Below are 12002 nucleotides of genomic sequence, written 5' to 3'. Positions count from 1 at the left end.
GTAGCAACATATCGCGAGGACCTGGGCGAGATAAGAATCCGAGGCCCCCATCCATTTTTAAATTTGAAATCTCAATGTAAATCGATACAAAACCTTCGGGGATACGTCAAAAAATTATCACATTTAAATAATATATTACTGAAGAAAATGATATTTAATAATTTCACTCATCCTAGAAATGTCTTTGTTTTCCAGGAGCTGAAATATGAAGCTGTAGGAGGAAGTAAGACCTGCTTATATTATCCATTGCCTTCTTGAGTTGCAAACAACCCAAGCATTTAAATACCTTGCACTTGCTTCGTGGCAGTTGGAGGTGCTATAACATTAAAATCGGGGAGTGCAAGGTCAAGGGAAAGAAGAAAATACAAGACAAATTGCTTTTTATTCAAGAAAAGAATAAATGAGTAAAAAATGTCCACGCAAGTTATCGTCAATTTTTGCGTAAATGTTTCACATGAGAAATATAACAATAATTTTTACTTTTTCCGAACCCCTTAGGCTTAGAGCCCGCTCGCCTGTATGTTACGCTCAGTGGCGTAGGAACTTTTTTCACTTGGAGGATCACAAAATTCAGCCTACACCCCCCACACACATATACATACATATATACACTACACAGGTATACCTAGGTTCGTTTTGTATGTAATGGTATTAAATGCAGATACATTCGTGTGTTTTAGGGTGATATATCAATTTCTCGTTTCTGTGAAAAAGTGAACTTTCAAGTAAGCAAAAGCATGTGCGTGTCACAGTTAAAGATTTTCGCATCTACAAAGAAAATCCAAAACACATTCCCATTTCGCCATCCTCCGTGGCAGAGTAGTTAGCATAGCGCGCTACGATGCCAGAGGACCCGGGTTCGAATCTCGGCCTGTTATTTGCGAGTGTCCCTTAATCAATTTCATCATATCATCACTCATCATCTTCGCGATTAGCCAAAAAGTAGCAGAAATGCAAATTAAAATAAACCAAATCAATCAATCAAACGTTCCCATCTTACACAAAGACCTTGTGAATCAAATCCAAAATTTACCAGTATCTACATATGAATGAGAAGCGGGTTCAATGCCATAAACCTCACCTTTACTGATTAGAAGTTTAAAACTTTTTCCTTTCCTTAGATCCCCAGTGCATTGTTATCATGCAGAAAAATTTGCAATAAATTGAATCAAGTCTAACTGGCAAACCATAGAACCTGCAGTGAGTGTAATTTATCTCGTGCATTCATCTGACTAATGTAATTTTCCTACAGTTTGACTTTAGAGTTTAACTGAAAATGACATTTGTGTTTCATTCGATATCAAAATTAGGTTTTAAGCAATTAATGTCTAATTCTACGTATACCTAATACAAGGTAAAAATAAGTTCTCCCCCCTCTCATAAAATCACAAATTCCACCCTGTTTATATGTCTAGGAATCATTTCATTTCACCTAGGAATGATATCGCGATGAGACAAGTCGAGAATTTTCACAGCCTAATCTCGTCTCCTTTGTAGTGAGGTCCTTCTCGTTCTTGTTTGTGCTTATTTTTGTTTCGGTTTCCACTCAGAAGTTATCAAAACTTTTCTAGTTTCACTTCATGCTCAGATTGGCTAATCGGGACTGGATCTGCAGTTTAAAGTGGAATCAAAAGTACTGTGCATGTGGGACCCCTTAATTACAATGCGAGATATCTCATCCTGACTAACGAAATGTTAGTATAAGCAACGCGTACATCGTGTCTCACCACTCAAAGTTTCACAACGTATAATATGTCACGAAAACCAAAACTTTTCTTAATAGCTTCTTTCTGCTTTACATTTTGTTTTGAAGCTGCGAACCGTCGAAATTCGGAATTAAATTCCTGAATAGATGGAACCGACCATCACAGGCTCGCAATTGTCACTAACCTATTAACTTTCGAATTACAGTAAACAAAATATACGACCTATTTGAAAAACATCAATAAGATATACGCTTGGTATGTCTGGATTAGGGATTAGGGATGGCCAGATCCGGATCCGTTTGGCCATCCCACATGAGCGCTTCTTTGGAAAGTAAGAATTTTCCATGAAACTTGTCAGGTGTATAGAGAGGCCCAAAGGAAGAAATACGTGTTTTTTGTGTCCTTTAAAACACTGTTTTAGGGGGCAAACCCCCCTCAAATGTCAACATGAGGACAAATTGAAGTGAGGATCTAACCCCTGTGTCCCCTCCGATTTCCATGAAACTTGTCAGGTGTATAGAGGGGCCCAAAGGAAGAAATACGTGTTTTGTTGTGTCGGCTAAAACACTGTTTTAGTCTTACACTTTGTAATTATATAACATTGCGTATATTATAATGTTTTATTTTAATTTTTAAAACTGTAACTGTAGAACAATTGTATAAGTTTCGTATAACATCTCTATCTTGTTAAATGTGTTAAAGGTTTCATCCTGGAATGGAATGTCTCACATTTATGTGTGTTTCGATTTCCAATACATTCGAATGTATACATATTCGTTTCAATGGCATTTACAAAATCACATCTGACTTTTTATGTTAAACAAGTAAGATTATTTTGTGCACGAGTGTGTTAGCCGATGCGTAGCAAAGTATTTTAGGAACAACACTTGAAGAAAAATCTTGCAGGACTAACTAATGAAAAATTTCTTTGTAATCTAAGATCATAATACCTTTTTAGGTGTGGTAATACTGGGTGTCCCACTTAAAAGTGGTACGCCTAACATTCATTCTGGCGTTCACAAATAAATGGGTGGAATCAGATTAATGTAGTTGCCTACACTGAAATATCGCATTACTTGAAGTCACACGTAATTGTTGAGTTGCGTTCGACAGTTTAAAAGTGATTGTTTGCGGAGATTGTTGTGCAAAAGTTTGCGGAGAAATGGTGCAGTTTGCAATTGAACACGGGATAGATATTGTTGAATTTTACATAAAGACAGGGTCTATTAAAGAGACTAAAGAAATGTTTGTGGCGAAATACGTCGGTATGAAGCCTCCCACAACCAATGCAATTCAAAAGATGTATAACAAATGGAGGACTACAGGATCCGTTAGTAATGTTTTGAAGAAGAAGCGTCCCACAGTGAAGACCCCGGTGGTAATGGACAGAATTCGCAGTAACATATTGAGAAGCCCCAAGAAATCGATACGAAGATTATCTCAACAAGTTTGTGTATCCCGCACAACATGCCATCGTGTACTAAAAGAGCTCCATTTCCGACCATTTCGTGTGACCGTAGTGCATGAATTGAAAGAACCAGACAAAGCTAAACGAGTTACTTATTGCAACTGGATGTTATCTTCGATTGCTGATGGTTACTTGGATCCTATGCTCTTCTTCATGACAGATGAAGCTTGGTTTCATCTTTCTGGTTACATCAACTCACAGAATTGTAGATTTTGATCACAGGATAACCCACACGTCGTGCATGAGGAACCTCTTCACCCAGAGAAGATAGGCGTTTAGTGTGCAGTGTCGGGAACACGCATTATCGGACCAATTTTCTTTGAAGAGACTATCAACAGCGAAAGATATCTGCAGATATTTGAGTCGTTCTATGCACAGTTAACAGAAAATGAAAAAAGACACGGCGTCTTTCAACAAGATGGTGCCACTGCCCACACCTCCAACCAGAGTATGACCCGTATAAGTGAAGTGTTTCCCGAAAACAGGCTTGTCAGCAAAAACCTTTGGCCTCCGCGATCGCCGGACTTAACATCTTGTGATTTTTATTTATGGGGAGCTCTGAAAGGAAAAGTGTACGCTAATAACCCTCATACGATAGACCAACTGAAAGAGAACATCACAAACGAGATAAATAACATCTCCCCTGAAGAATTACGACGTGTTTCTCAGAACATTGTACTGCGAGCGCAGCGATGCCTGGATGCTGGTGGATGGCACTTTCAGCATTTGTTATAAACCAGACAGTTTTACAGTTTTACACAGTAAGTGTACCTAACCTAACATAAGATGTGAAAATGTAATTATATGATGACACATGTCTTGAAACTCTGCAGTATTTACATATGAAAAAACAATTCAACTAGTATGAAAAGCAGTCAGTGAGTCGTACCACTTTTAAGTGGGACACCCGGTATTATAATGGGATTGAGATACGAAACTTTCGGACCCGGATCCGTTTGGCCATCCCTTATCTGGAAAAGACACACAGTAATTTAAGTTTATTTTAAGCACTTTCTCCAAATATGATACTACGTAGCAGGCACGTATCTAGAAATACGTTTCGGGGGGGGGGGGGTTGTCCGAACCAATTGTGTCTCAGGAATAGTAGTAGTAGTAATAATAATGTTTAAATTAAAATAATTGTATTAAATCAAATTAATACTAATTACAATACATAAATTAATATTATTTCACACAACGGTGTGAAACAGTTTTAAATTTAAATTTGAATTGTTGTTTTAAGCCCACTTTATGCCCTGCACTGTGCCATGTGCCTCCACCAGGTATCGAACGTGGGACCCCTTGATTACAAGGCGACGGCGTTACCATAAATTAAATTTGAATATTTCATAGTGCATAAAGATACACAATAATTATAAATTACAGCCCCGTGCACGGTATATACATATTTTTTAAAACTTGAATCATTAAAATTACATTAATTAGTGTAAGTATGGTCATTTTTTGCAACAGTTGAAAAGGAGAGGAAATTAACGGTCTAAGACCGTAATTTCTCTAGCCAAAATTTCTCGGTTATAGTTTCCGGGCAAACACTTTCATACAGGGATGCCCACAGGTGGGGATTATGGCACAAGCTCTGCCATCGAGATTTAAGGAGGGGGATTTTTTCCCCTTCAAATAATATAAAATTCAACATTTATATAGTTTTTCAAAATATATGTAAAATTTTACATCTTAAATGCACCATATTTAATCCATTAGATGAAGAAAAGAAAGTGTTTAAGGGTATTTTGGAAGGGGGGGGGGAGAAATATCCAACTCTTACATATGAGGCCTTAATTGACACGTGCCTTCTAGAAGGAATTCTGAATTAAACTTGGGGGTAGGTTCAGTATCCAACTCTAGGTCTTAGATTATATTAGTTAGAGGGGAATTGAGCATTAAATTGAGCGGGGGTATCCAATCCTTGTGTAATTGTGTTAGACTGTTGCGAAAATTGTGGTGTGGAGATTGAAAATTATTTTTTTGGAGGAGGCAATATTTACTCTTCAATATCAATAGTAAGTCTAAAATTGCCATGGAAATTTTGGTGGTAGGATTTAGTATTAAATTTAAAGGGGAAGATAAGAAGCTCTTGATAAAGTGTTAAATCTTAGATTCCCAAGGGATTTCTGCAGTAGAGAGAGAGTTTGAACATTATACTTCCGAGACTGTGTTTAGCGATATGGTATCCACACGTTTTCGACCCCGAACGTGCCAGAGAAGAAGCTGGAAGAGACTAAATATCTCGGGATCTTATAAAAAGTATTGACATCCCATTAAATTAATATTATTGAAAGTCTGCAAAGAAATGGATGTAACAATTTTCTTGCTCGCTTCGCTCGCAATAATGTGTTGCTAGGATACGTGTTAAGTGCTTGAATGAGGTGAATGTGAAGTTTTATACTATAGCTGCATTACAAAACAAGCGATATTCTCGATATTCTCAATTATGATGAACGATTTTAGGGGTGGTCTTGAGTGAGGAAGGGCAGATCAAGTCTAGTGTTCAGTAAAGCTAAGAAAAAGTTACTTTCGGTAGACACGCTCTCGTAATTAAATACTTTGTGGGGATTACGATATGGTTTGAGGTTGCGAATGATATGATTTGGGGGGGACAGACACATGATATGATTTGGGAGGGGGTGCGCCATTGGTCTTGGGGGGTGGGAAACCTCTGCTTTCATAAGTTTTCAAGTCAACAAATGTGAGAGAACATTGAATTGATACGGTCTGGTTTAAGCTCGGATGAATGCAGTAAGTTGGTAGGGACAATGCCAAAGAGGTTGGTGGTGTAACGTGTTATTAATTTTTAAAAAATCTTAAAAGGCATGAAAAAAAACAAACACAGGTGGCTATAAATTTTTGTTAGAGACTGTATTCCCTTGACTTTGTAATGTCTGCACCTGCCACACGTGTCGCGAACGTTCATGATCTCATATCAGTTTCGCGTGCGGAAACTGGTTTTGTTTTGTGATCCTCTTGTTACCACTTCCTTTGTTTACAGTGCCATGTGTGAGATCATGAACTTCTCCATAAGTGTAGACACCTGAAGCAATAAACATATTTCCAATGTTAAATAGATGGCCGTATTAACAAATTTATTTCAAGTGAGGCGGGTTGAGAATGCTATATTCATGTTTCACCTACAAACTGCGCTGTATTTTGTTGACGGCTGTTATCTAAACTATAACCTAACTGCTACAATAATACTACAACAAATGTTAATAATAATAATTATTATTTGAAGCAGTAACTTTAATAACTCCCTTCCGTGTTGTATCAAACATTATTTTTTTCGATTTATGAACATTTTATATTTTTCATTTACAGAACATACGGAATAATACAAACTGTACAAGCAGGAGATGTGTTATTGATTTTATGAAATTATTAAAGAACTGGCTAAAATTCTTACGATTTATATATCCTCTTTTGAGAAGGCAAGACTGTCTTCCTGCAATGAGTATAAATTTATGAATTTAAGTGTTGATTTCCATCTTTAAGTTGGTGCAAGTTTACTTTACATCAATCACATCCGATTTTATTAAGGGTTTTGGGTCTCCCCGAAGGGTCCCGGGTTCGGATCCCACTTTAAATTGTAGGTCCAGTCCCGATTAGCCTTACTGAGCATAAAGTGAACTTAAAATTACAGTTCAATCAATTTATTAAGTGTTTTAGTTCACCTAACAGCAATTTCATCTCTTTCTCATTTTTGACATTTTCCTATAAAGTAAACTTAACTTGAAATGTGAAATCTTTAAACCACTCCCTGAAACAACTAGTTTATTAACACTTACACAGTGCTTCTGCCATTGTTAATAATGCTAAATATGGTAAGTTTTTTCAATCTATTTTCATTTTTTGATGCCTCGGTTCTCTATGAGTCTGCGATTATGTGTTGTTGATTGACGAAACCCTCTGCTGGCAGACACCCAGCGCCCCGTCCGTGATTGCCCTGAGGTTATTTAGAGGCCATAATCATCGCTTCTGAAGCATGTCTGGACAATTCTCCATCTGTTCTTGAATTTGACACAGAAACTAACCAATAAGAATGGAAGTTGTACTTCATAGAAGATGCTATCCATCAAATCCTTCTATCCACTACTTTCTCTCTCCCTCTTTAGTACCTAACTCTAGAGATACCAAGAGCTGATAAGAAGCTATCGACTCAATTGTTACTCAAAACTTCTGATTTGATAGCTTAATGCAGTTGCAATAAACAAGATATTTAAATGATATGACAGCCAATTGAAATCATTCCATTTCCAATCATTGAAAAATCAGAATGATTGATTGATTTGCTTTATTTTACTTCGCTTCTTGTGCCACTTTTTGGCTAATTTGCGAAGATGGGGATAAGTGATTGATGAATAGACACTCACAAAATCCATGCCCAGGCCAGGATTCGAACCCGGTACCCATGGCGTTGTAGCGCGATGTGCTAATCACTCCTCCACGGGGGCCGGCGAGAAATCAGAATGAATATCTGACTGCATTGACTGATTGATCCATTCACATCAAAACTTGTTCACTTTCATTATTTGTGATTGCCTAAAAGCCTCCGACATTTTGATTGTTTTTTTTTATGAAATGTGACTACGTTACCGTTTTGGTTATTTACACACAATTCATGGATAATCGCATTGCACCATAACTAGAACGGAACAAGCTGATATTTCGAGGTTCTAATATCTGTTGCATGGATGCAAGAGCCTCGTTATCGTACAAGAATATACGAGTAGTCTCCAGGGGGTACTCCGAGGAATAGATTTTGGCATTTGTGTTCCTTCCCAGAAGGCTAGCCTTTGCAACAACAAGAAGTAGTGATCACCCCAACAATTTTTCATACATGGAAAGAAAATCAATCTCATCGGTACTTAAATTATTACCACCGAGACATATACGTATACAAGTAACAATAAATCTAAGAAGGCCATCCTCACCTCAACGGAAATTACTTAATCCGCCACTGATAATGCTATAAAAACTGTGACGGAACAATCTCACTAAACACGAATATAGGATACGGTGCTAAAAGGAATTTGCAGCCGATAGGTTGCCCTACAGCTAAGAGAGCTTGAAACTTGGGTTTGTGTATGGGGAAATCAACAAAAAGTGCTAATAACAATATTAGTTAACATGGAAATTATTATTGCTTTGAATTACATTAAGGTTTAGATGTTTGTCAATGCATATAATTTACACATTTCACAAACAAAAGTTACTAGCATCTGCAGCCTGTATGCTCCACAGACAAAAATTTGCTACATTTTTAAAGCTTCACACTTTTAACGCACCTTTGTTAATACTTTTCAGCTTTTCATGCATTCGGCTCATGCCTACTCAAGTTTTCTTAATTTGTTAGCAGACACCACAAAGTACTTTTTAATTCTATGAAATCGGTTCATTATGAATATATTAATCCAATCTCATGCCTAGATCCTCAAATTTAGTGTGTAAAATGTCACACATGTAACGTTGGAATGCCCCGTAGGAATATTAATCTCCTTAGCATTTTTGGACTCATTGTGTTTGAGAGAAGTTTCTTGTAGAACGCATGTTTCAATTTTCACTTATCAAGGTTTCATTTGAAAGGAATAATAGCAACCAAGCTATTCTTAATTTGTGAACAGGGTAGTATTTGATTGATTGTTTAAGATATAAACCCACTATGTTCGTACAGAAACGCTAATTTTGACTGGACGTACTGGGATCAGAACCGTCATCTGCCTCCATTGGGTATCGAACCCGGAACCTTTTGATTACAACGACGCTACCACTACGCCATTGTAGAGGCCCTATGATGGTATTTGAAATAATTATTTTCCGATTCCTTCCCCCCCCCCCTCTTGTACATTTTTGGCTCTTTGACGGGATGGGGTGAATGCTATACACCCGTCTATAGACACGCATATAATTTACATAGTATCTCAATACTTCGAAAAAAGTTAGTGGAATCGCCACGCTGAAAATATTTCAAATACCAGAAATGCTTACGATTATACATATTTATTTAACATATGATTTATTTTCATGGCTAAGGATTACTTTGCTCGATCTGAGAAGAGAGTGTCATTGCATACACAAACAAATTAATAATATCAAAGATGCATACCTTTGACGAGACACTTGAAAACACTGAAATAAGCTTACACGGGTTACTCCCATAAACATAAAATCATACCTGGATATCGAAACTGGTCTCCCAACGCTATATAACACTTCCTATCTCCCACCTTAATTGCACTGGTTAAACTTACACATTGTGAACAAGTGAGGTTGCCTTATAGTTAAGAGTTATCATATGAAACAGAGTTGAATGTGTTGAATGTGAATACTTCATGACGGAGTACTCCTTACTTTCAAGGTAGTCAACTTTGCACAGAACGTACACAACCGATAACGCTAAGTTCAAGAGCAATGTAATTTTCTTACCCTATGGAAACTGTCTGTCCATGTACATGCTTGAAAGACTAATTGCGAAATGTTAAGATACATTCGGACGTAATGAACGTAGAATGCATTATCTGTTTTCCTCAAATCTTACTTATTCATGTACAGCGATTGCTCTTCCATTGTTCACAAATTAGTAACAATGATGATAATAGTAATACAAAAACATTGACATTGCTAACATGTTAAGAAAACTTTGAGATATCTTTGAGAAATTATTATTATACCATAGAAACCGTCTATTACTACCTATGGGTGAGCAATTTCCCCCCAATACAATTTCAATTCCCAGTCCAGACACGCAGTTGTTCAGTGTTGAGTGTCCAGTCCCGATTAGTCTTGTCTTACTGTGCATAAAGTGGACTTAAAACACAAACTCAATCAATAAATCTCCCATTTGTTCTTGAATTTCACAAGCACTAAATTCATCAACAACAACAAAAAAGACATTATTCATCAGGTTCTTCTGTCCATTAGATTCTCTCACCACTAAGTTTAAATGATACAAAGGGATCGATTTGATTGTTAAGCAATGTGCTGAGTAGTTTTTCTACACTTGCATTTTTTTTTGCATGTCAAAAATTGCATAGCCTACACCTCCACAGAAGAACATACCTCCCAAAATGAAATCGCAAGTACGCCAAAGAGTGCCGTCACTGATTGCATTTTGTAAACACCCAGTGCTTTACTCCGAGGTTTGCTCTCTGTTTACAAAACAGAACATTTCCGATAGCTTGTACGGCTTGTACCCACACATTTGCACACATTATTAGCATTTTACCAACTAGCACGACGTTTGCAAGCAATGAAGTCAGTGGCGGCTTCTAATTACACATTCGCGATTATCTCGAAAACGCCTCGTTTGCAGACCCATGTTTACTGAGAGTTTCTTGCTTCTATTCTCCTGTACTTTCACCTGTGTCAGTTTGCGCTATTACTCTTGACACCCTGTACGTGCAAGAGCATTAATTTACAAAATGCAAATCTCTTAAGTCATAAATTATAAAAATAATGTTTTGGTTACAGGACACTTTTTTTTTCTTTCTCATGTCTACATATACCATTAGTTATACGTATTTCTTTAAATTTCTTAATTTAATTGCATTTTAATGATAATTTTAAAATTTTGTATGTTGCAGTTTATTCATCATAAGGAATAGGATTTTGGTTTCTCGGTGTAGTATTATCCTCCATTACGTATTAGTTCCTGGTCGTCGATATACACAATACCTTACATTTTGGGACATACCAAAAATACGATTTTTCTGTACCACCTTAACTTACTTATTCGGCAGCTGTAATTATCAACGATGAATGTTTGAAGATTGAATACAACATAGAAATTATAGCATTGGCTACATTACCTACGCGTGAGCCATTGTAAGTTTGATCAGAAGTAAACAGTTTACACGTGTAGAGTAGCATGCCATGTGGAAGTTACAGTAGGAGCAAGTAATATGAATTGTAATAATAAAGTATGTACGTCACTGTGGACTTCATTTATCATCAAACCTAATGACCATTGTGCACAAAGGGATTCCCGGAACTCGATATGTGACGTAATAGATAATCAAAGGCTCATTTGTGACACCGATAACTACTTCAGAGCGAGTTGCTCTAGCTCGTCGGCTACAATGTGTCTCGTAACTTAATACCAGCTCTCCTAACAGCTACTCAAGCGGCAAGGCCCAGGATTTTATGAATGAGATAAGAAATTAAAATAAAAGCTCCTTTAAAATTCACTTTACAGAAGATGATTGCAATGATGTCCTTGTGCAATTGTGCTCGAGTACTTATCTTGAGGTTCAATCACCAGCAATAAAAATGGCACACCTATATACTGAAATAATTTTGCAAGGCATTACGTGTGTTGCCTAACTCTACGGCAATAAGTGGATTGTAATAGCACATTTTCAATGACAACTTATACCACCTCCGCAGAGTTAGGCAACACACATAACGTCTTGAAGGGAAGTATTTCAGGTTCTATGTGTTCCATTTTAATGCCAGCGACTGTATATCTTACGAAAAACGGCATTCAGTGGTGTTGATAGACTGTTCATATTTTTTAAAGTCCACGTTGTGCTCACATAGGCTAATCAGGACTGCACTTGAAGTCAAAATGGTCCGAATCAATGTGCAATGCGCCTCCGCCGGGGCCCATTGATTACATTGCGACATGGTTACATCTTTGCCTTCAGGGAGACCTCAGGTCGCTGATAGAACTTTGAACATTGGCCTTTAACTTGTTCTAACATGAATTGAACACAATTGGTGGTGTCCCTCCTACCCTCCTGGGGCTGTTAATCTCAGTTTGGTCCATGGACATACCTGGAGTGCTCTGAGAAGCGAAACAATGCATATTCGACCTG

The 12002-nt window shown here is 37.3% G+C and overlaps 1 protein-coding gene across 4 annotated transcripts in view; it reads right to left on the bottom strand.

The window, feature by feature from the left end:
* LOC145982742 (proton-coupled amino acid transporter-like protein acs) overlaps positions 1–12002 on the bottom strand; it is a 71440-nt gene that overhangs the window by 54902 nt on the left and 4536 nt on the right. Inside the window, exon 1 of one of the 4 annotated variants that reach the window (XM_083116107.1) lies at positions 9293–9320. The exons of the other annotated variants lie outside the window; for them this stretch is intronic. The gene's annotated coding sequence lies outside the window, so the exon portion shown is untranslated. Of the gene's footprint in view, positions 1–9292; positions 9321–12002 lie in introns of those variants that run through there. 4 annotated transcript variants of the gene reach the window in all.

This window comes from Lepisma saccharinum, unplaced genomic scaffold (assembly GCF_977018435.1).
Source record: "Lepisma saccharinum unplaced genomic scaffold, izLepSacc3.1 HAP1_SCAFFOLD_384, whole genome shotgun sequence".
NCBI lineage: Eukaryota > Metazoa > Arthropoda > Insecta > Zygentoma > Lepismatidae > Lepisma > Lepisma saccharinum.
Note: the sequence above shows the minus strand (reverse complement) of the source record. Positions and strands in the feature narration are given on the sequence as shown.